Below are 22,783 nucleotides of genomic sequence, written 5' to 3' on the forward strand. Positions count from 1 at the left end.
AAAAGTAGTAATTGAGATGAGTCTTGTGTAGCATTAATTTTCCTTATGAAGAGATTCTCTAGAATATCTAGCCCATTCATCACTGAAATATATTGTTTGAAGTTATCCCTGTAATAGAATTACAATTCTTCTGTGCACTGGGACTCTTTACTGGACTTTTGGGTTAAGAGAGTAACTATATGAAATATAAACTTTATTTGTGCTATAAAAATTGTGAAGTGCCCTTTCTTCTCTTTCAGTTCATGTACCCTCCAGAGAAACTTTCAAAGCTTGTTAGTTTATTTCAGCATACATTTCTCATTTCCATCTCAAGTAGAAAGAAATGAGATTTAATGACTCTGGAGGTCAGGACATCTTTGTTACATAAAGTGTCTTGATTTGGTGACCTAAATAATTATGACCTTGTTTATTTCCCAAATACCCCAACTTAAATTATTGTTTTCTCACTTTCAAAGTCATAAATACATCATTATTCATTATGAGAAGAAAATGCAAGCTATTTAAATGATTTGCTAACGTTCACAGCATTAAAAGCATGATGTACTATGAGATCCAGTGTGTAGCTTAGAACTATAGGTTTTACAGTCAAAACTATACCCACTTAGCTCATATTGCTTTGTGCTAGAAAAGCACATCAGCCTAGTCTATAATCTAACAGCTAGGTGTGTGTGTTTGGAAGGAAAAGAACAGTAACAACACAAAAATCTATTTTTTCTTCAAGTAGTTGAAGGAATCATAGAATCACTCAGGTTGGAAAAAACCTTAAAGATCATCAAGTCCAACCACAACCTAACCATACTACCCTAACTGTAACAACCCTCCCTAAATTATGACCATGAGCACCACATCCAAACTTTTATGCTTTTAGACACATCCAGGGATGGTGACTCAACCACCTCCCTGGGGACCCCATTCCAGTACTTAACAACCCTTTCTGTAAAGAAGTGCTTCCTGAAACCTTTTTTTCCTGAATCCTTCTGATGGAAAATCCATCAAAATCCATCAAGACCAGACATTTACAGATTGTCACAGGACAGGTACTGAAATAGCAAGCTAAAACTACAGACTGATGTTCTTCTGTTGCCCTGCACTGCAGTGGCCAAGCTTTGGCACTCCCTGCAGCCAGGGACCTGTGCACTACCATGCTACTGTGGGACTTTGTCTGGGTCTCCACATTTTTCCTAACCTCCCACCATGGTGCAGCCCTACCAAACCAGCAGACTCACTACCACTCGCTAGGGCAGCCTTAACGGCGTGTGGCTGACCTGCTCTGCCCTGCAGCCGGTAGTGCTGGCTCGGTTCTTGCTGTGGGAGCCCCCTTCTGTACCTCAAGAATCTGGCCCCAAAGCAGCAAAATTCAGGTACAGAAAGAAAGAAAAAGGCTTCCAGAAACTTCTTGGTGAGGGGGTCTGCAAAATGATCGCATTTTGTCAGCAATTAATGTATGCACCTCACTAAATCTCACCTCAGCATAGATGTCAGTGAAATGCGCCTCAGAAAAAAATATTGGAAGATAAAAAGAAAAAATATGTATATATGTATATAATAAGCAAAAGGTCTTTTGCCTCTTCCCAGACACTTTGGAAAAGGCTGTGTTCAGCAGTGTTTTGTGTCTCACAGGAGTTCTGCTTCCAGTAGCCCAGCGACTTTCAGAGATGACCAATTGTGTAGTTCTCATTTTTCATTCACTTCCAGTCTGTTCCTTCTTCAGAGGCAGTTCTGAAAAGTAAAGAAGTGAAGTCTTGAGGAATGAAGCCTTAAAAGTGCAAGAGCAGGATGTTCCAGTTAGGCAAAAATCAAGCTAGGAGAATGGACTGGATGAACAGTGAATCTCTTGAGGAACTCAGGAAGAAAATTTATGAATTCTGAAAGAAGGGACAGGCAAATCATTGTGCAGAGATTGAAATAGAGAGCCTAAAGCCTAACTAGAATTTATTTTGGGTAGTGCAGTAAAAAACAAAAAAGCTTCTATAAATATGTTAACAGCAAAAGGAGGACTAAGGAGAATCTTCATCCTTTATAAATGTGAGGAGAAACCTGGTGATGAAAGATTAAGAAAAGGCTGAGGTACTTAATGCCTCAGAACAAGGGAACGTCAGACCTTCTGTTATGACCTGGAAAGCTTATGGAGTAGATCATCTTGAGTACCAATACAAATGAGACAACTGAGTGATCAGATCTAGTCAACATAGTTCTATGGAAAGCAGGTCCTGATTGAGTGACCAGAACCCTTGTATGATAAGTAGTAGTAGCTGAGGTAATGTCTGTGGTTGTCATTTATCTCCATCTTAGTGAAGCACTTTGCTCTGTTTCTCACAGTTTTCTCCTGGATGAACTAGCTGTTCTTGGCTTGGACACATACCCAGTTCACTGTGTGAATAACTGGTTGGATGGCTAGACTCAAAGAGTGATAAGGAATGGAGTTCAGTACAGTTGGTGGTAGTCACCACTGATGACACCCCGGAATCAGTATTGGGGCCAGTTTTGTTTAACATTTCTAGCAGTGACCTGGAGGAAGGAATCAAATGCACGCTCAGTAAATTCACAGATAATACCAGTTCAGGTGAGGCTATCAATCTGTTTGAGGGCAGGTTTTGCAGAGGGATTTGTATACACTGGTTCAATAGTCCACTTTCAAACATGTAACAACCAATACAGCAACATGCTAGGTCATGCACTTGGGTCATAACAACCCTAAATAGCTGTATAGGTTTAGGGAATAGTGTCTAGAAAGTTTTCCTTAGCTGGGGATGCTGACTGATAGCCAGCTGAAAATAAGGCAGCAGCAATATGTCCAGGTGACAAAGAAAGCCTGAATCAGAAATTGTTTTTCTGATCCAGACTAGGGAAGTGATTGCCTTTTTGTACTCTGTACTGGTGAATCCGTGTCTCAAATACTGTGCTCAGTTTTGTGTCCTTTACCACAAGAAGGATATGAAATTGCTCAAGCATGTGCAGGGATGGGCAACAAAACCGGTAGAGGGATCTGAAAAAACTTATGAATAGCAGCTGAGGGAAGTGGGGTTGTTTAGGCTTGAGAAAAAGAGACTGAGGGGAGAAACTCTCAATGTTCTCTACAGCTGAAAGTTTGCAACAAGAAAAGTGTTGTTTGCTTTTCTGAGGTGATGAGTTATAAGTCACTACCTTATGGAAGTAGACTGAAATTTCATCAAGAGAGGTTTAGATTGGATAGAAGTCAGAAAGCCTTTGTGGAGAGGATGGTCAAACAACGGGAGATGCTCAGGGAGGTGAAGGTGTTGTCATCTCTGCTTTTTGGGAGACTTGTGGACATGGCTTAAAAGAAACAAGCTTTAGTGATGAGACTCAGTAGGTCAGGCTGGTGATTAGTCTTGATAACCTTGAAGATTTTTTCCAAGCTAGAAGATTCTATGACTCTCTTTTTTACTTTAAACCAAGAACTAGTATGAGAAAGTAAATTATAGTCAAATTACAGCTCAGATGCTTATATATATTAGACTCCTTTGTGTGCACTTGATCTACACAGTGAGGCAGGATCTGTGGGGTGAATCCTTCCTGCAGAGTTCTGATGCCTTGAATTCTGCTCATTAGAAGCATTTGCTCACTCTCTGCGGTCATCATACTGTGTTGCAATGTATGCTGTGTACACATCATATGTTGACTATAACACCACAAGAAAACTTCAACTAGAAGGGGTCGTTGGAAGTCAGGGAATCTTTCTCAAAAGCATTATTAGTGGCAAAGTTTCATCAGCATGCTCAGGGATGTGTCTAAAACCCCTGCATAGAGATATTTTAGTCTCTCAGGGCAACCTGCACTTGTAGTTAACCACTTGCATTGTGCACAGATTTTTCTTAAACACAGCAAGAATTTTCCTGACTGCAAATTACATCTGTCACTTCTGGTTCTTCTGCTGCAAAGTTCTGAGAAGAATCTGACTTCAGATTCTCTGTAAGCCCCATTGCTCCACCTTTAGCTAGAGAAAGGCTGTGATTAGCTTGCCCTGTCATTTTTCTGTCTGAGGAAAATAAACCTGGTTAATTACCTTACCCTCAATTCAAATACTGTCTTCTCCAGATTCCTCACCATTGCAGTGTCCCTTTATCGCACTCATACCCATCTGTCTGCAATAAGAAGTTTAAAACTGGATACAGGTATTCCAGAAACATATTTGCCAATTTCAAGCAGAAGAAAATAATCACTTCCCCAGCCTGTACCTCAGTGACTTCACCAGATTTTTCTGCTTTTAAGAAAGGTAGCAAAGAAGAACTATGAAACTATAGGCTGGTCAGTCTCACATTGATGCTTAGAAGACCATGGAACAGATCCTCCTGGAAAAAATGGTAAGGCTCTTGAAGGATGAAGATGTGATCCAAGACAGTGAGCACACCTTCACCAATGGCAATTTATGCCTGACCAAACTGGTGGTCTTCTATGATGGGGTGCTGGCATTGATAGAATAAGGAAGGGCAACTAATGTCATCTACTTGAACTTGTGTAAGGCCTTTGACACTGTTCCACACCACATCCTCATCTCTAAATTGAAGAAATAGGGATTTGAAGGGTGGACTGTTCTCTGGACAAGAAACTGTTTGGATGGTCGTAGCCAGAGTGTTGTGGTTAATGGCTCCAAGTGTCACCCAGGAATCTGTCTTGGGACCAGTACTCTTCAACATCTTTATTAGTGATCTAGATAGTGGGACTGAGTACATTATCAGCAAGTTTGGAGATAAGAGTAAGCTGAGTAGTGCAGCTGATACAACAGAATGAAGGAATGCCATTCAGGGGGACCTGGACAAGCTTGAGATGTGGTCCAATGAAACGATAACGAGGATCAGCAGGACCAAGTGTAAGGTATTTCACTTGGGTCAGGGAAATCCCAGATACGTATTGAGAGGTCTGTGAGATATGTGTCTGGGAGAAAAATAAATTGAGGGATGCCTTGCAGGGAAGGACTTGGGTGTCCTGGTAGAAAACTGGACATGAGTCATAAGTGTGCATTTACAGCCTGGAAGAACAGCTGTATCCTGGGCTACATCAGAAGAGGAGTGGCCATCAGGGCAAGGAAGGTGATTGTCCTCCCCTACTCTGCCTTTGTGAGGCCCCATCTGGAGTATTGCATCCATGTCTGGGACCCCCAGCACAAGAAGGATGTGGAATTGTTGGACAAAGTCCAAGAAAGAGCCACAGAGATGATTAGAGGGCTGGAGCACTGTTCTGGTGGAGAAAGGTTGAAGGAATTTCACTTGTGTAATGTGGAGAGCAGAAGGCTTCAAGGGTAACTTACTGAATCCTTCTAGTACTTGAAGGAAACTTTTAAGCAGGAGGGGGGCCTGACCTTGTATAATGGTGATAGAAGAGGGAAGGATTTTAAATTGAAAAGGGAAGATTTAGATTGGACATTATAAGGAAATTCTTCACTCGGAATATGGTGAGGCAATGGAACAGGTTGCCTGGAGAAGCTTCGGATGCTCCATATCTGGATGTGTTCAAGCCCTTGTTGGAGGAGCAAACTATCTAGGGGTTAGCACCCCTGCCCACGGCTGGGAGGTTGGAAGTAAGTGATCTTTTAGGTCACTTCCAATTCAAAACATTTTATGAGGAAATATAATTGTACTATGAATTATTTCTTGCAACTTTTTAAGATTTGTTGTGATGCACTCAGATAGTTTTGGACCCAAGGTCATGTTAAATTAAGAGAATAACTTTGGAAAAAAAAAATCGCTATCCTAAAAAATGTTATTGTCTGGATTAATTGTATTTCTCTTATGATAAATTGAGAAATGTTCGTGTTCAATAGTCCAGGCTTGAGTGGAATTTGCTGTGAGTCACATTTCACACTTAAGGAGTATTGGGCAACCTTGAGAACAGGCACACAGAGCTGAGAGACACAACAGTTTATACTTCCTGCTTCCTGTTGTGTGTTTTCTCATTGGTAGAGAACTCCAGGGTTTATAGCCTATCTGACACTTCTAATTCTCTCAGTCTGTCTGATGCTTTGATAATCCTTCCCTGTTCTCCTCATATTCTTGTTTGGTCTTTATCTGTTTTGGTATGCTGGAATAACCTCTCATAGTTACCTTCCCCTCTGGCTATCGTTCAAACCATAGAACAGGTTACAGTCCTGATGTTACTCAGAAATGCAGGTTTTCTTTTCTGCAGGCAGAAATTTATCTTGTATCACAACACCTTTTTGGACTTCTTTAGTGTCATAGCATCTTACTATGCAAAAAAAAAAAAAAAAAAAAAAAAAAAAAAAAAAAAAAAAAGCATTGCTTTCCACACAATAAATTAAAATAATAACTGAGAATAAGCAGTCTGAACCATTTAAATGTTAATTTTTTCATGAGTATTTGTATGTGGAAGGTAGTGTTTATAGTATTTATTCTTTTGAGACTGCTAAAATGTGATTAAAGTTTGTGTAAAAAAAAAATTGATCTGTCTGTGAAAATGAAATCTTCATTCCTTTTACTTAAGCAGTAATGGCCATTTTTCTCCCTGCTTTACTCAGAAGATCACAGCTGATTTGGTTGCATAAATGTGTATCTCAATGCATTTATCAACTTTAGAGTATAAGGCCATGCTACTCCATAATGCAGTAGGCTTACTGCATACTGGTGCCATGCTCAGTCATTAAACATCCTATTGAAATGGCACTGAGAACATCTCAAAGTGTACATAATCTGGGTAAGATCAGTAATTATTAAATTCTAGCTGTCCATATACATGGGTATGTAACCAATGATGTCAGTACTCATATGGGCACCTATTATGGAAATGCAGACTCTGATAAGGAAGTTACTACTACCCTTCTTTCCTACCTTACATTTCTTTTATTTCAGCAGCCTAGTGGCAGTCAAAGTGGTTGATCCTATGACCATGATCATTACAATACAGCTGAACACAGTCTTTCTTGCCACTCTCTCCATGACTACCTATCCATGTGGGGTAAGTATCTCTCCTTTGTGGTTCCCACATCTTTCATCAAATTTCCTGCTGTGCAGAGTCTCACGGGCTTTGCAGTTAATCTGCAGGGATACCTGCAAAGATTATGACTCTACCTATTATATAAAAGTCCGTATCACAACAGAAGTGGTCTCCTATATGATAATGCGTTGTTTGACCTGGCATCATTACTCAAACCAAATATATCTTTAAGGATGTTTTGAAGTCTTTTCATTTGGACACTGCAAGAGATAAGCTTAAATTTAAAATCTCTTTTTTTTTTTTAAGCTGACTTTTAAGTCCTCACAAACTGTGCTTCAACGTAACTGAACTTTCATGGCTGTTGCATTCCCCAGGCAAAACAAGATTGCTGTAAGCGTGTCAGCATCTCCTTTCCCCTTAAATGTAAGACTTTTTCTCTAAGGTGAAGTGTGAATGTTTTTTCTCTGCTGGTCTGTTCTGATTTTGTCTTTAGCAATCATATCTGTTGAATATAAAATTGCAGACAACCCAGGGATATATTCTTATTTTGCTCTAATGCATATTTGTTGGGAGTAAAATACAAATGAAAGTCATATAGAAGTGCTTAAAACTTCATTTATTAAATTAAAATTCATTAAACAAAATTCAGTCATTAAATGTTCTGAAACATGAATGACCTTCAAAGATTTTTGTGTAGGAAAATTAATGTTTGTTTTTGTGCACGTGTGTTAAGAGAAAGTTAGTTACTGATCTGAATTTCCTAGCATAATCATCCACATCAAATATCTGTTTTTGGTTTTTTTGGGTAAGATCTCTTCTACTTCCATTACTGAATATGCAAATAATATAAATTTTATCAAAGAAAGGAGAAATAAAATTTCCTAAGCTATTGGCAGTTGATTTAGAGCCAGTAAAATAAGTACATGTGCACTCGTGCACTGATCAGAGTAGTACCAGAAGGACAGAATAACATACTTTCACAAATCCATCTGCGGAGTCATATTTTGGAATGCCTCTTCTGTTATCAATACCTATTTCATTTGCAGGGCAGAAATGATTCAAGGATGCAAGCTGCATTACAAGTTTAAAGAAAGTAGAAGTCTCTTCTTGGGAAATGGGAATAAGACTGTATGCAACAAACAGGAACAAATGAACAAAAACAGAACTAAGGGAGGCTAAATATGAAACATTTCTTTCTAAGTCAGATCCTAGTTTAAAGTGAATATTTTTGACTCATTCTGTGTTTAACTAAAAATGTAACGAGGTCATCATAATAGTGCTCTCAAACGACAGTAGTTGTTTGACAGTAGTTGACAGTACTCTATTATAGTATCTCAGAATCATATAATCCTTAGAGTTGGAAGGGACCTCTAAAGGTCATCTTATCCATATAGTATCTTTGCTGGAAGATCTGATAAACTTTCGTAGACACACAAGAAAGTATATAAGCCAAAACGACACATTTTGTCAGGTGCTTTAAAAAGAAAAGTTATGTTGCACATAGAAAATAGACATGGGCAATAAATTCCTGTAAGATAATTTGACTCAAGCTTTCATAATACGTCATATGTATTATTAAAGTAGTGCTCTTCTCTTGTAATCTTTTCCATCTCTGTGGTTACCTAAATGTTGAGGTCCTTCAGAAATATTCCTTGTTTGATCATTTTTGATCACCATCATGTGCACTTCAGATATTATTGGAATGAAATATGAGAATATATTTTTTAAAAATCATTTTGCCTTTAGATATTCGTGAATTGAAAATCAGAAGGCAACTAAAAACCTCATGGGTAATAATAGTTTATTTGAAATTCCCAGGGCAGGTCAAAGGACATCAGCTTTTGTTCCATTTTGAAAACTGGCTTAGATAATATGCAAATAATGGTTTTACATAAATAATCTGCCTATTGTGGAGTAACAAATCATTACACCTATGCTGGCCCACAGAAATTGTCTACATAACTACTCTAATGTTTCAATCAACGTTAGGTTAACATGAAAACAAAAGCTATTTTCTTTTTTTCTTAATTCTGTCTTTAATTGTATTGGCAATCAGGGCTTTGATGGATGAGATCAGGCAAATCTCTTTTAATAAAAACAGAAAGACATCTGTTGTCTTAAAAAATTGTCTGTGTAGAGATAACTTGGTAAATCACAGTATTTTTTAATGGATTGGGGCAGCAATTGCTACAAATATACCATTTTGTTCTACACTGTATTGTAGCCAGAAGTCAAAGGCAATGGAAGAGGACTGGGAATATTTGAATCATGACCTGCCAGTAAATTTTGTAGTAGTAGTGAATGTGGATAAGGAAATATCTCAGATGGCCTTTAAACTCAATAGCTACTATTTACAGCAGCTGGAAATAGCAGCATACAGTCTTTAAGACATTTTCCAGTTGCTATGAATGGTACCACTTGCCTATAGCTCTCTCATTACCCTATGGAGGCTCTGATCAGATTATTGGATTTTGTAAATGATAGGTCAGATTCAATTTATTTAAGAAATCTGCTTAAAGTTTCAGATTCATTCACAATAAGGCTAAATTTTTTCTGTGTTTTATGCCCATTGACAAAGAGGGCTGTGGACAGCTTTTGAGCAGACTGCTGATCAGCCTCACAACTTCCAAAGCCTTCTCTGATGGGAAATAAAAATTTCCTGTGCTGCAAGATACCTGCAGCATACACTGAATTTTCCATTCTTTATCACTCAGTGTATACACACGTATATATATAGCCTATCATAGAATCATAGAATGTCCTGGGTTGAAAAGGACCACAATAATTATCTATTTTCAACCCCCTGCTGTGTTCAGGTCACCAACCAGCAGACCAGGCTGCCCAGAGCCACAAACAGCCTGGCCTTGAATGCCTCCAGGGATGGGGCATCCACAGCCTCCTTGGGCAACCTGTGCCAGTGCCTCAACACCCTCTGAGTGAAAAACTTCCTCCTAATATCCAACCTAAACCTCCCCTGTCTCAGTTTAAAATCATTCCCCCTTGTCCTATCACTATCCACCCTTGCAAACATACCCCCTCCTTTTTATACACTCCCTTCAAATATTGCAAGGAGTAACTTTGCTTAAATACTGAAATCACAGCTTATCTTTTTCTCTGACACTGGGGCAGTTGGAAGCAAGGAACACTTGAAAGATAGTATGTCAATAGCTGAAGATGAGGTATGGCATACAAAAAAAATAGACCTTACCAGCTACTGTTGTCTTCTTCCTTTATCAGGATTTGGAATAGCGTTAATTACAGCTAGCTCTTGTGGGCTCTGTTTGCATTGGCTATTCTGTTTACAATAGTAATGGAATATTGAAACAAAATTCTGAATGTTTCCACTTACCATGTATTAGGTTAGCACATATCAACTAGACTTATTTCAAAGAAAATGGCAACAGAAATTCTGATCCAGATACACATCAAAAATTAATGTAAACATAAGACTAAAATAAGGAAGCTAGCAAGTGAAATACATGAATTTCAAGGACATTTGGGGACACTGAATATTTTGGATTCACTAAAGCCAGGGCTGAGAGCTCTTGAATGACTGTGAGTGTTGCAGCTCTAAGGCTGATTTCCTCAAAAAATACCTACATGTACTTTCACTCAGGTGATTCAGGTGCAAGAGATGGCAGAAGAAAATGGTTGATGTGAAGGAGACCACAGAGCACTCTACCACTGGCTATGCATTTGTAAGCCCTTGTTAGCTGATGTGGTATGTATTGTCTTTGGTACTGAAATTTATTTGTGTAAGTGCTTAGAACTGTGTACTTAATTTCATATTATTACTTAATGTATTTTTTTAAAATTTATTTTCTTTTTATGCAAGAATAAAAGTATATGCATCTGTAAGTTTAGACAGACAGCCAACACTGATGCTAGGACCTGCCAGAAAAAAAGAAGTTATTACTGTCTGTCTAACTCAAATGAAGACTGTCAAATGGAAGAAAATTGTGGTGGGTACAAAAATATGCATTCACAGCTCCAAGATGGTTAACATATTAGTCAAGATTAGATGTTAAGGACAGCTGACCTGTAGCCACTGTCTGAGTTTGTTAGATATCACTGACAAATACCTTTTACTTCAGACTGAATGCTTCCATATGCTATCTATTGAATTTTAGTCCACTTTAAGGAGAGATTGTGGCCTTGTTTGACTTTTGTGAAGTCTCCTAATGTGAAAATATGCCATACAGAGAGGCTTAAAGTGCAAATTAAAAGGTTAGTGTGATGGCTGTTTATCAGATAAGCTCTTGCATAATTCCTCTTGCCATAATATTGTTACTTTGCCTTGGCTGAGATGTTTAAACCTAGTCCACCACGCTTAGAATTGTTTTTACATATACCATGATGAATGAACATATGAGTATTATAAAAGCTTCAGGGCTTTTCAGAACTGCAAGGGAAAATAATGCTTTGCTGTATTAATATTTCATTAAAAATCTTCGTTCCAGTGAATTAGGTCCACTGGCACAGAACTGATACAGATATTCTGCAGACCTGGGTAGGTTATGCAGGAACATTAGCAAAACTGCTCTTGCAGTTGCCATCAGAATCGTGTCAAGTTCACTGAATAAAGGAGACACTGCGGAATGGTGGTTTATTTCCAATTTTAAGCATATAAGATCGTTTTGTCCTTTGTTAAAACAAGGACATAAGCAATAGGAGAGGTGTAAGATAAATTACATGGAAAAAAACACAAGTCTAGTTACTGTACAAACAGAAATACAGCAGATTTGCCTGATGCAATTAACTCTTCTTTTTATTTTTTCCCCTATGTACAAGATTTATTTTATTTTTAATGGGAAGTGACATCCAGGACCCTGAGTCAAACACAGATTGAATACAGGCTGAAATACATTTACTTTTTATTTATCTTCAACTGACTATAAAAAGCACCTACAATGCACCTTTCAGCACACTATGAAGACAAGTAAAGTACAGAGGAACTAGAAGGTAGCTTTTGCTTTTTTTTTTTTTTTTTTCAAAGGAGAAAATATCTTCTAATTCATGTAAAACTACTTGCTCAGATTTTTCAATTTATGGTGTTTTTTTTTTGATGCCTTGGATATTCATAGAAATAGAAGTCACCCAAGGTAGCATCACTATTTTATATAGAAAAATCAAATATTAACAGCACAACCATCCTTCCCTAGGGTCTTGAAGGATCTGAGGGAGACTTGAAGGATCCAGAAGAGTCACCATGCGTAAAGGTTCTCTACTGTAAAACCATTTAAGCAACTTTAAATAAATAAATAAATAAATAAATAAATAGAAATTAAAAATCCTACCTCAAGTAATGGAAAACATTAAAGTCTGTGTGATAAGAAGTTCTGCTTAGACCCATGGTCAAGTTCTAACAATATGTTTGTAGTAATTAGAACGTATTAAAATGAATTCCCCTCCAGTTCTCCCTCAGAAATCCTCCAAGGAATAATTGAAGTCTTGCCAAAACAAATTTCTAAATTATAGCAGTCTCAGTTGGGCAAGCCCCTACAGACATTATTTGAATAGTGTTGAAGAATCTTGCAAATGAAATGAAAGTGTGCTAGTACTTTAAAGCTTGTCAGGTTCAGAAATCGCTCCAGTTTCTCACTTTTTTCCTCAGACAAGCCCTTTAGACTCTGACATAATTTCTGACATAAGCGTTACTTATCTGCCCTGACACACTGAGTTTTGCAGACTTCTTTTCTTTAATTGACAGCTTTTTCTTACTTAATTATTCTTTTTGTACATAGGCCTTTCATTTTGGCTTGTTCCACTTTAGTATAATGAATATTTTCCTATTTTCCATTTGACTTTCCTGACCGCATTGCATAGAACTTCATTTTGAGATAACTGTATGCCCAAATTAGTACCTCCTGTGTGCCATTGCCGAGTCATTGAGGATGGAAGTCTCAGGGGCTGTTGATCAGTGCCCATGCCTCAGCTCTCACTGGCCCGGCTACTGCTCTGTGATTTGTGGATGCCTGGTCTCCCCATGGCCTCTATCACAGATGGCCTGGCTAACCCAGCCCTTGTTCAGGTGTCATCTGGAGAACTCATTAAGGTGCTTTCCAAGGCAAAACCTGTCAGTACAAGTCCTGTGTATGACTGATGTGAATATAACTCACTCGCAGGTCCTATCCTACTCAGATGAGAGAGCTCTCAGTAGTGCTTACCCAAGGACTGGTCCACACCCACAGGATGTCTGATGATACATGCTTGGTGGCCTTGATTCCTTGCTCTTCTTTGATTCATTTTTAAATTGGCTGAATTTCAAGGATTGGTTCACTCTTATTTCTTCCCTCTCTGCCTCTCCCCAGCTTGGTAGTCTGAAGAATAAGCCCCCAGCTTAAACTAGTAATCCGTGTCACAGCCATGACCATGGGTGTTTTCCCTTGTCCATGGAGGTAGAGTGACTACTTTGATTTGTTGTTTTTGGGAATGTACAGTCAGTGTCAGTTACAGCTGTAGTTTGGTACACATATTAACACACAGAACAAGAATGAGTGATGCAGCAAAAACAGTAGGTGTGATTCTTTTCACACTCAAAACAATTCAAGCTAAGTTGCTGGCTGAGGTCTCCAAACAGCAAACTGAGAAGAACCTTTGTAACACAAGCTGCAACAGGCTATTTAAAAGCGTAGAATGAAAAGCGTCATTTTGGAGGTCATAGAAGATTGATGAGTAATAAAAAAAAAAAAGAGAAATAATAAGAAAGCAAAATTTGCATCCTCTGTTGATTTTAATATTACTGGACCTGATATTTTGAATTTCATGTTTGTTCTCAAGTTCACCCACTGTTTATAGTACTTTAAGGCAGAAGAAGGAAATTGTACCCACAGGACAAAGTCGTATTTTGGTAAGATAGTGTGAATAAATTAAAAAACATCTTACCCCAAATGATAGTCACTGTCATAAGAGACAGTAACTCAGTAAAGGTTGATGAAAAGCACCAGGCTCGCTGAGTAGGCAGCTCTTGTAATGCAGCAACCACATATCAATTGAAAAAGACTGCACTTTGAAACCCAGAAAATTGGGCTGTGAAATCTCTTAAGATTCATTTTTCTCATTAAGTATGATTTTTTTTTGTCTGGCAATTGAAGTGGAACACAAATTAAGTAGTCTCTCTTAATCTTAAAGTTTTAACACTTCAAGATTTGAACCTACAAAAGCAAAAAGAAAAGGCAAAAAATATACTGAAAGTCACTGGCTAGCATGAAGTCCATGGAAAAATATTCCTGTTTGTTCAAAGCTGACTTCCTATTACTCTCCATACCACAATGACACAATTGTCTATAAACTATCTCCATTTATTTTCCTGATTTTGACTGCAGGCATGTTATCTGTTAGTTCCCTGGATTTTACACAGTCAGTAAAGATAAAGTCACAGTGGGCAAATGGAAAACCAGCACCACCTGAGTACCTCTTAACACTTGTTTTTTTCAGGGATGTGACTGAAATCATTGACTACTCGCCTGCAGTACAGAAGCATACAGTTCCTAGTAAATCCCCCTGTGGGTCATACCATTAAAGCGCACAGCTCAGTGCACTCAACCATGCATGTTTCATACTAATTGCATCCAGCGAAATAAGAAGATCAGTATAGTCTCTAAATCATTCAGTCTTGTTAAAAGGCCAGTGCTAAAGCTCTTTGTGCCATTTTCAGTGTGTAGCTTCTTCATTTTGTAATATGCTCTAGAAATAAAGAAGGAGGCAAACAGTTCCCTTGCATGTTTCTAGCTGAATCTCATGTTTTGCTTAATTACCAACTAGTCAGATTTCCTCATTATCATATACCCTAACACTGTTTCAATACACTGTTGTTCAGTGTGTTTAAATACTGTTATGATTAAATTCAAATGTATGATTCTATCCTTGTGACTTACAAGGGCAGCTCTGAAAGTAATATCTTTTGGAGTAACATATGTAGTTTTCCAGGAATAACAACTTCCATAGTCAGTAAATCCATCTCACTCTCATCTTGTCTTCTGCTGCCACATCCTTACACTTCTGAAACACTGGGTCATGTCAGATATCGAGGGCTGAGTAGTGAACTTGAGCAGAGAGAAACTCCATTACCTGCTCAGCAGGCATCCTGTGATCACTGCAGGTTAGGGTTCAAGTGCATTAGTAGAGAGTAGGAAGCTCATATGTGAATGGTAAACTGCTTCTAGCACTTTTACCCATTTTTCCTGCTAATTCAAGTAACTGAGGGACAGACAGAGTTAAACTTCCATTAGACAGATTGAACTTGAATAAAATGTTGCCTTTGATGGATATTATTCACTCGGTTACTTTAAAAAGTGCTATCTGCATAACCTTTGTGAATTACTTCTAAGATGCTATGAAACATAATTGCTGTCAGATGACAGCCAGGCATTAAAGCACCTAAAAGGTCAAAATGTAAATTTAAACTTCTTAACATTGTAAAGGTGCCTTGTCTCTCTGATTCCTTCTAGTTTTCTGCAGTGTTAAAGTGACTCTTCTTGTACTAAAACATTCAACTATACTTTTGTTATAATATAAATAATGTCTTGAAAATATAAGTGGAAGAAACAATACTCCTGTTCTTTAAAAAGCATAGATTAGATTATTATTATTCTTAACCCTGTGCTTGAGCTCAGATGTTGAATCAGTTGCTCTTTATAGTAGAAGTAGAAAGAAGATACATGGTACAAGCCTAACCAAGGGTTGCACCGAAAGCAATGCCTCCTATTTATTATGTTGGTCTATGACATCAGAGGCAGATGTTGATGGTCTGGAAATACGTGTTGAACTTTATTGCCGATATTCCATTACATTTTGTTCATATGTGACAGATGGCTGCAGAGGGCCTCTCTGACAAAATGGAGTCTAACATGGAAGTGTGCATGAAGCAAAGCGGTGGAACTGAGCTCCTCCATGTGGAAAAGATTGCATTCATTGACATTCATCAGTGCTTACTGAATTTTTATGGTGAACAAACAGTGGATGTGAGGCTGTGGGTGGTGCCTTTCAGTAGTGGGCAGCAGTGAGATGAAAAACAAGCAACGTTCCAGACAGCCCTGCACAGCTCTCACACCAAAAAATGAGTAGCATCTTGATCAGCTCATTGGCACAAATCTGCAGAACACAACCAGGGTGGCAGTGTTGGAATATTGTACAATTTGTGCTATGTGAGTCCTATAAATGCTTGAACAGGAACAGAAATAATACCGTACGTAAATTTACCAGGATCTGTTAAATCAACATGAGGCTGAAGGTGACATATTTCTTGTGACAAGACATGGTGTCACCACTATGATCTGGAGTCGAAATGGCAGTGCTGACATGTGGATTTCCCATGGAAAAGAAAGTTCAAGGCACAGGTCTCAGCAGATAACATTATGGGCACTATTTTCTGAGATATCCTAGAACCCAAAACCCAAACAAACCATCAGCTCTGAGAGCATGAATAAGACCAGAAGGAGAGACAACCTTTCTCTTACAAGATGTTCCAGGCCTCATCCCATCCCATTTTGAAAACCACAGAGCACACTGCTTAGCCTCAGCTGGTCTGTCCAACCACATCCTCTGTATGGATTTGGTATATTCTGACTTCCACCTATTCAGGCTGATGAAAGATGGACTGCATGCATAACATTTCTTAGCAGCTATGCCATTATAGTAACTGTGAATCAGTGCTTCTCTTCTGCTGCTGCAGATTTTTATGAGTGCAGCATGTAGGCTCTTGTTCATTGCTGGTGAAAATGCATGGCTAATGGTGATGATTGTGTTGAAAAATAGTGTTCTGTACCTGAGAATTTGCTTTGTCTAATAGTGTTATTGAGCTCTTTGTATCTGTTGTAGTTTCCATGGAAATAAATAAAAGGCATTACTTTCAGCACAGCTTGCATGTAAGAAGCCTGATACTTGGGAAGAGATGTATTAGATGAACATAAGTAAATGCTGTTATAATGATTTTTTTAAATTTTATATTTCTGAGGGTATATTTTAGCACAAATACTTTTTTTTTTTTTTAAATCCCTAAATGCAGCAGCTGTCACACAATATGAACTCACTTAACTATGAAGTTATCAATATGAAAGAACAGAGTTTCAAAATAGATTTTATTTTCAAGACTCTCAGGTACTGTTAGCAGGGAATAGACTCAGCCAGGCAGAAAGAGAACTTGTTTCAGTCCTTTGCACAAGCTGCAAATCAAGTTGCAGCCCTTGCTGTGACCATGCCTGGCTCTCTGCAGAGGTGTAAAAGGCATTGTGTGCCCAGCTGCCAGCTCTGTGCTGTATAAGGGCCATTTGCAATAAAGAATTTTGGGCTCTGTGAAACACAGGTGTGGGGTGGGAACAAAAAAATACTAGCTTTCCACCAGAAAGAAGAAATTACCTTTCTAGAAAGGAAATTAGTGTACTTAAGCGAAGGCACAAGCACCAGTGTTTTAGCTGCCCAGTAGCCAAGCTGAGATCTCTTCTGGAGTGTTAAATGCTGTCTTTAGCAAGCATCCAAACATGCTTTTGTACCCCTGTGCTTCTTTTGCTTCTGTCTTCCAGGCTCCATCTCTTTTATCACAGCCTCTTTGTTAAATAGTTCAAGGACCACAGATCTATTGCTGGGTTTTCATAAAAACACAGAATTGTTCAAGCAGTGCAAACTATGTTTAATAACGATTATACTTACAATACTGTAATTCCCTGTTGCTTGTGATACATTGATTGCTTTTAATACTTTGCTGTCAACAAACCTTGGTGAGATAGACTGAAGTGCTGCCGTTGGGGGTTATAAACTACTTAAGATGGACTGACAAAGAGGCAGAGGCGTGGTAGTTGTCCTCTATGCAGAAAGTGGGATAGATTGCACAAGGCTGTCTTTGAATGCAGAGATCTTACTGGTGAAAATGAGAGACCAGGTAAAGAGATTTAACTTTGTGGTTGCTTTCTGCTACGGACCACCCAGTCAAAAAGATGTTGATGAAAAATACTTTCTTCAAATCTAGAGGTATTATGCTATGAGGCTCTGGCTCTGCTAGGTGGCCTCAACTACTCTGACGTACTGGAAAAGCAGTACAGATAACAGTAAAGAATTCAGGAAACTCTGGAGCGTTTTGAGGACACATACCTAGTATAGGTGATAAAGAGCCCAACCGAAGCAGGTGTGTTGCTGACCTGTCGCTCACCAGTGTAAAAGAACATATCAGCAAGGTCAAGAATGGAGGTAGCCTGGGTTACAGTGATCATGAATTGATACAGTTCTTAATCTTGATGGATACAAAAGGTAAATTCTAGACCTAGACCATAAGCCTCAAAAAAAAGCCAGCTGTTGGCTGTTTAGGGCACTAGGGATCTCCTGCAAAACTGCCCTAAAAAATAAAGGAGCTAATAATAACGGTTGTTCCAGGATAAGTTTAGGTTAGGTAGGTTGTTTAGGTATCAGGAAAAATAACTTACAGAAAAGGTTGTTAAGCACTGGAATAGGCTCCCCAGGGAGGTGGATGAGTCACCATCCATGAATGTGTTTAAAAACTGTTTGGATGTGGTGCTCAGGGACATGACTTAGTGGAGGGTTGTTAGAGTTACGGTAGTATAATTAGGTTGTGGTTGGACTTGATGATCCTTAAGGTCTTTTCCAACCTGAACAATTCTATGATTCTGTGATTCTATGATTCTCCGGAAGAAGTCAGGCTTTGAAGGCAGGAGATTAGCTTGGATGAAACAAGACCTTCCAGTAGTAGCCTTCCAGTACCTGAAGGCGGCCTACAGGAAAGCTGGGAAGGAACTTTTATAAGGGCAGGTAGTAACAGGCTGAAAGAAAATGGTTTTAAACTGGAAGAAGGTAGATTTAGACTAGATGTTAGGAAGAAATTCTTTATTGTGAGGGTGTTGAGAAATTGCAACAGGTGGCCCAGAGAGGCTGTGAATACCTCCTCTCTGGAAGCATTCCAGGTCAGGCTGAATGAGCTTTGAGCAATTTGGTCTAGAGGGAATTGTCCCTGCCTATAGCAGGGTGTTGGAACTAGGAGATGATTCTATGATTCTATGATAAGGCATCTTATCCAAATGAGAAATACGAATGCATAGTTAGTGGAGGTAGGGATTGTAGTCATCAAGTCCAGGAGTGAAGGGAAAAAAATGAGGAAAGCCATGGCACAGGTGGAGCTGTATCTAGCTAGAGATGTGAAAAAGAAAAAGGTTTATTCAAGTAGATAGAACAACAGAGGGAGATAAATGAAACTCTACTGGACTCTGCAGGAGAACTAGCTACAACCTGCATGAAGAAGGCAGAGGTCAAAAAAATCGTTGCCTCAATCTTCACCAGCCAGGTACACTATTCAATTCACAGAATCCAAAAGAAAAGACAGAGAGGAAGAAGTATAATCTACCGGAGAAGGAGATCAATTTTGAGACCTGAATGTGCATAAATCTATGAGCCCTGATGAGTTGCATCAAAGGGTGCAGAGGGTACTGGCTGATGAAGTGGCTAAACTCTAACCTTCATCTTTGATAAGTTCCAGTCGTCCGGTGAAGTTGCCAGTGACTGGAAAAAGGAAAACATAAGCCCTATTTTTAAAATGGGAAAAACTGAAGCTCTTTGTTGAGCTACAGGTCAGTCAGTCTCACCTCAGTGTCTAGCAGGATCACAGATCAGAACAAATCCAGTGACAAAGTTGATTAAAGGGCTGGAGCATCTCTCCTGCAAAACACCTGGGCCTTTTTGCCCTGGAGAAGACTGAGGGGGCATCTTATCAGTGGAACAACAGAACAGAGTTAGACTGTTTTCTGTGTTGCCCAGCAACAGGACAAGAAGCAGTGGGCTCAAATCATGGCACAGCACATGAGAAAAAACTTTGCTATGAGAATGTCAGACCACTGGAACAGGCTGCCCATAGAGGTTGTGTAGTCTCCTTCTCTGGAGATACTCAAAGCCAATCCAGACGTGATCCTGGGCTATGTGCTCTATGTGGTCATGCTTGAAGCAGGGGAGTTGCAACTAGTTGATCCCAAGTGGTCCCTTCCAACTTCAACTCTTCTGTGATTATGTGATTTTGTGTTTCTGTGAAGTTCTGTGTAACTAAATGTATGCTTATGCTGTTAGAAATGTTTGTTAGATGGTTTGAAAAAGTTATAATCTCCTATTTGCAATAATTTGGCCTGAATGCAGAATTAGTTTCTGTTTCAATGCATCTTCCAGCCAAATACCAGTCATTTCCCCAAACATCCTGTCTCACACCTGTGATTAGATGCATAAGCCCAGCAATGCATTTTCCAGAAAAGAATCACTCCTCATTCAGAATCCATCATTTTTATTTGTGTATTGTTTTACAGGATAATCATTTTTAAAAATGTGTAACATTTCTTATTTGAATGTGATTGCCTTTAACTTCCAACCATTCGCTCTTGTTATGCTATTCACAGGTAGCTTTAAGAGCTCTTTCAGATGTTTTGTCCCCTTGAAACATGCAATATAATCAAGATGTCTCTTCATCGGTATGAAAAAGTAAACTGATTAACCACTCTATGTTCCTTTCCTAGCTTTGGAGAGTAATTATTTCCATTCTCTCTTTATTAGCATATCATCATAGCTACAAGGGAGGACCTGTACGTAATGTTCCTGGACAGCACTGTCTTATGGCACTCAGAGAGATTAATATGGCTTAATTATTCCTCTCCATTTTTATTTCCTTTTTTATACATCTAAGTAACCTAATACTTTAAGTCATTGAAGCTCACATAGAGTTGTTTTTCTGCTATAATAGTTAAATCCTTCCAGATCACTGCTTTCAGGAATACACATGCTCATAAATGACATAGTGGTTTCTTTTTTTACACCTGTATGATTTCTCTCCTCTCTTTCCTTTTCCTTTAAATGTTTTTGTTACTAACATCCGTTCTTGTCAAGTGATGTATGGCTATGGATGTTGTCTACAGATACAATGTACCATTACTGTATCAATATTCTCATTTTATTAGAATTTCATGCAGTCTTAAGTCTTAGACTATACAGTGATGTCAGAATAGTGAGGTGGTAGGTGCTGAGTTTCCGTAGTGACAGTGGCAGTGACAGTCATTTACCTCTGCTGGTGCAGCTTCTGATGAGCATGGCATGCAGGCTGTTTGTTCATTGCCGGAATTGTTCGCTTTTAGATAATATGTATTACTGGAAGAGAACTGGAAATCACATGGAATAGGAATGTGTGTTGCACAGCACTGCAAAAAAACTTGAAAGATTGATATATTTCTGTGGAGTGACAGAAGGAAGAAATTAATTAAAAAAAATAAATCACTACTTTGAGAATGTTTAAGTGGAAATATGCCCACTGGGCCCTTGTATTTTAATACAGACTTTAAAATCCCTAAAATACCAAAATTAAAAGGGGGAGCTGTTCTTTGTGTGAGCTATAACTTGTCAAACAGATGGAAGACAACTGAGTCCTTTACCAGGCACCTGCCAGTCTATAAATGACAGCAGAAGGTCTGGACTGAACCTTAATCAGACATCTGTGGTTCTGAATTTATAATTGCCATACAGCATGATTGCACGTACTGGAATAACCCAAGCCTCCACTTGGACACATACCTGGTCATCACTGCAATACTACTCACTGTGCCTGAGCTTCAGAGCAGGGTGAAATGACATTATACACCCACCACTAAATGCTCATGGCAGGGTAGAAAATTTTTGACTAGTTCATGGAACATGACTACTTTAAGTGAAACAGATTTGGTAGAATAGTTCCAATTATATACCAAAAGAAAGGCTCTGGACTGAATACATACAGCCTTATAAATTCAGTTTGCTGAGTCTGAAAGCAGCTGTAAATTCAGTGGAACTAAGAATTGCAAACCATGTAATTTAAAAATGTTCATCATCCAGTACACCCTGCAGATTATAGACAAGTCTTTTTATTTAAACTAGTAACACAGATATCTCAAAGTGGTGGCTAATCACAAAGGGTGAAACAATCATCGTTACCTATTGCTTTAAAAACCCCATGCTTTTGCTGTGATGTGAAGCTGAAAGTTGAATGGTTCTCATTGTATTTACTCCAAGGATTCATAAACTTTTGCTATTGTAAATGGTGCAAAGACAGAAACAGACATGATGAAACACAAAAATGTGCAAAACCTGCCAAACTCTCTCCCATGCTCACAGTCCTTCTTGTCTATTCTTAAATATATGCCTTGCAAAATGGCAAAATGGGAAAGTAGCCCCCTAGGATCTCAAAATTCAGAACACTAACTGCCTGAACATCCCCTCTAATTTGGAAAGTTGAAAGAAGGTCCTGCAAGCTGTACCCTAATGTAGTAAGCAGTGGGAATGTGGGAGGTAAAGGAAAGAGCAAAAGGAGAAAGAAGCTCCTCTTGATGTTTCCAAATGGGAAGTTTCCTAGTAGAATCACTGTATTCATCTGGAGGAAAAAAAAGGCAGTAGAGATCTTCTGCAGATGTCTTTCAAATGCTGCCTTTGTTTTGATTCCAGTGAGGAAGCTAAGTTGAAGAAGATGATTAGGAACAAGTGAATTAAGGTTTTCTGCATGAGTTAGAGAAGTCCAAAGAAATTGCATAACTCAACAATTTATAACTCAATAACTCAACTTTTTTAAAGGCCTAAGTGAAAGCTACCAGTTCAGCTGAAATGCTGGAGAACACAAATGTGCTGCATTTGGAAGCATAGTCAGCGGACTGAGTTCCTTACCTTCAGTTATTCTTGAAAGGCTGTAAGTAATTTCACAGTGACAGAGAATTGACTTCTTCATAGATGTACTTTTGAGTTTGTTAAGTGTTCTAAAATGTTGTGGTCTCAAAAATGCTGCTTCAGAAGTCTTTGCTTCTAGATGTGGCGAAGGCAGTTTCTTTGGGAAGGGAAATGAAGAGAAGGCAGAAAAGTTTCCTTGGCTCTGCACTGAATTCAT

This window comes from Lagopus muta, chromosome Z (genome assembly GCF_023343835.1).
Source record: "Lagopus muta isolate bLagMut1 chromosome Z, bLagMut1 primary, whole genome shotgun sequence".
NCBI lineage: Eukaryota > Metazoa > Chordata > Aves > Galliformes > Phasianidae > Lagopus > Lagopus muta.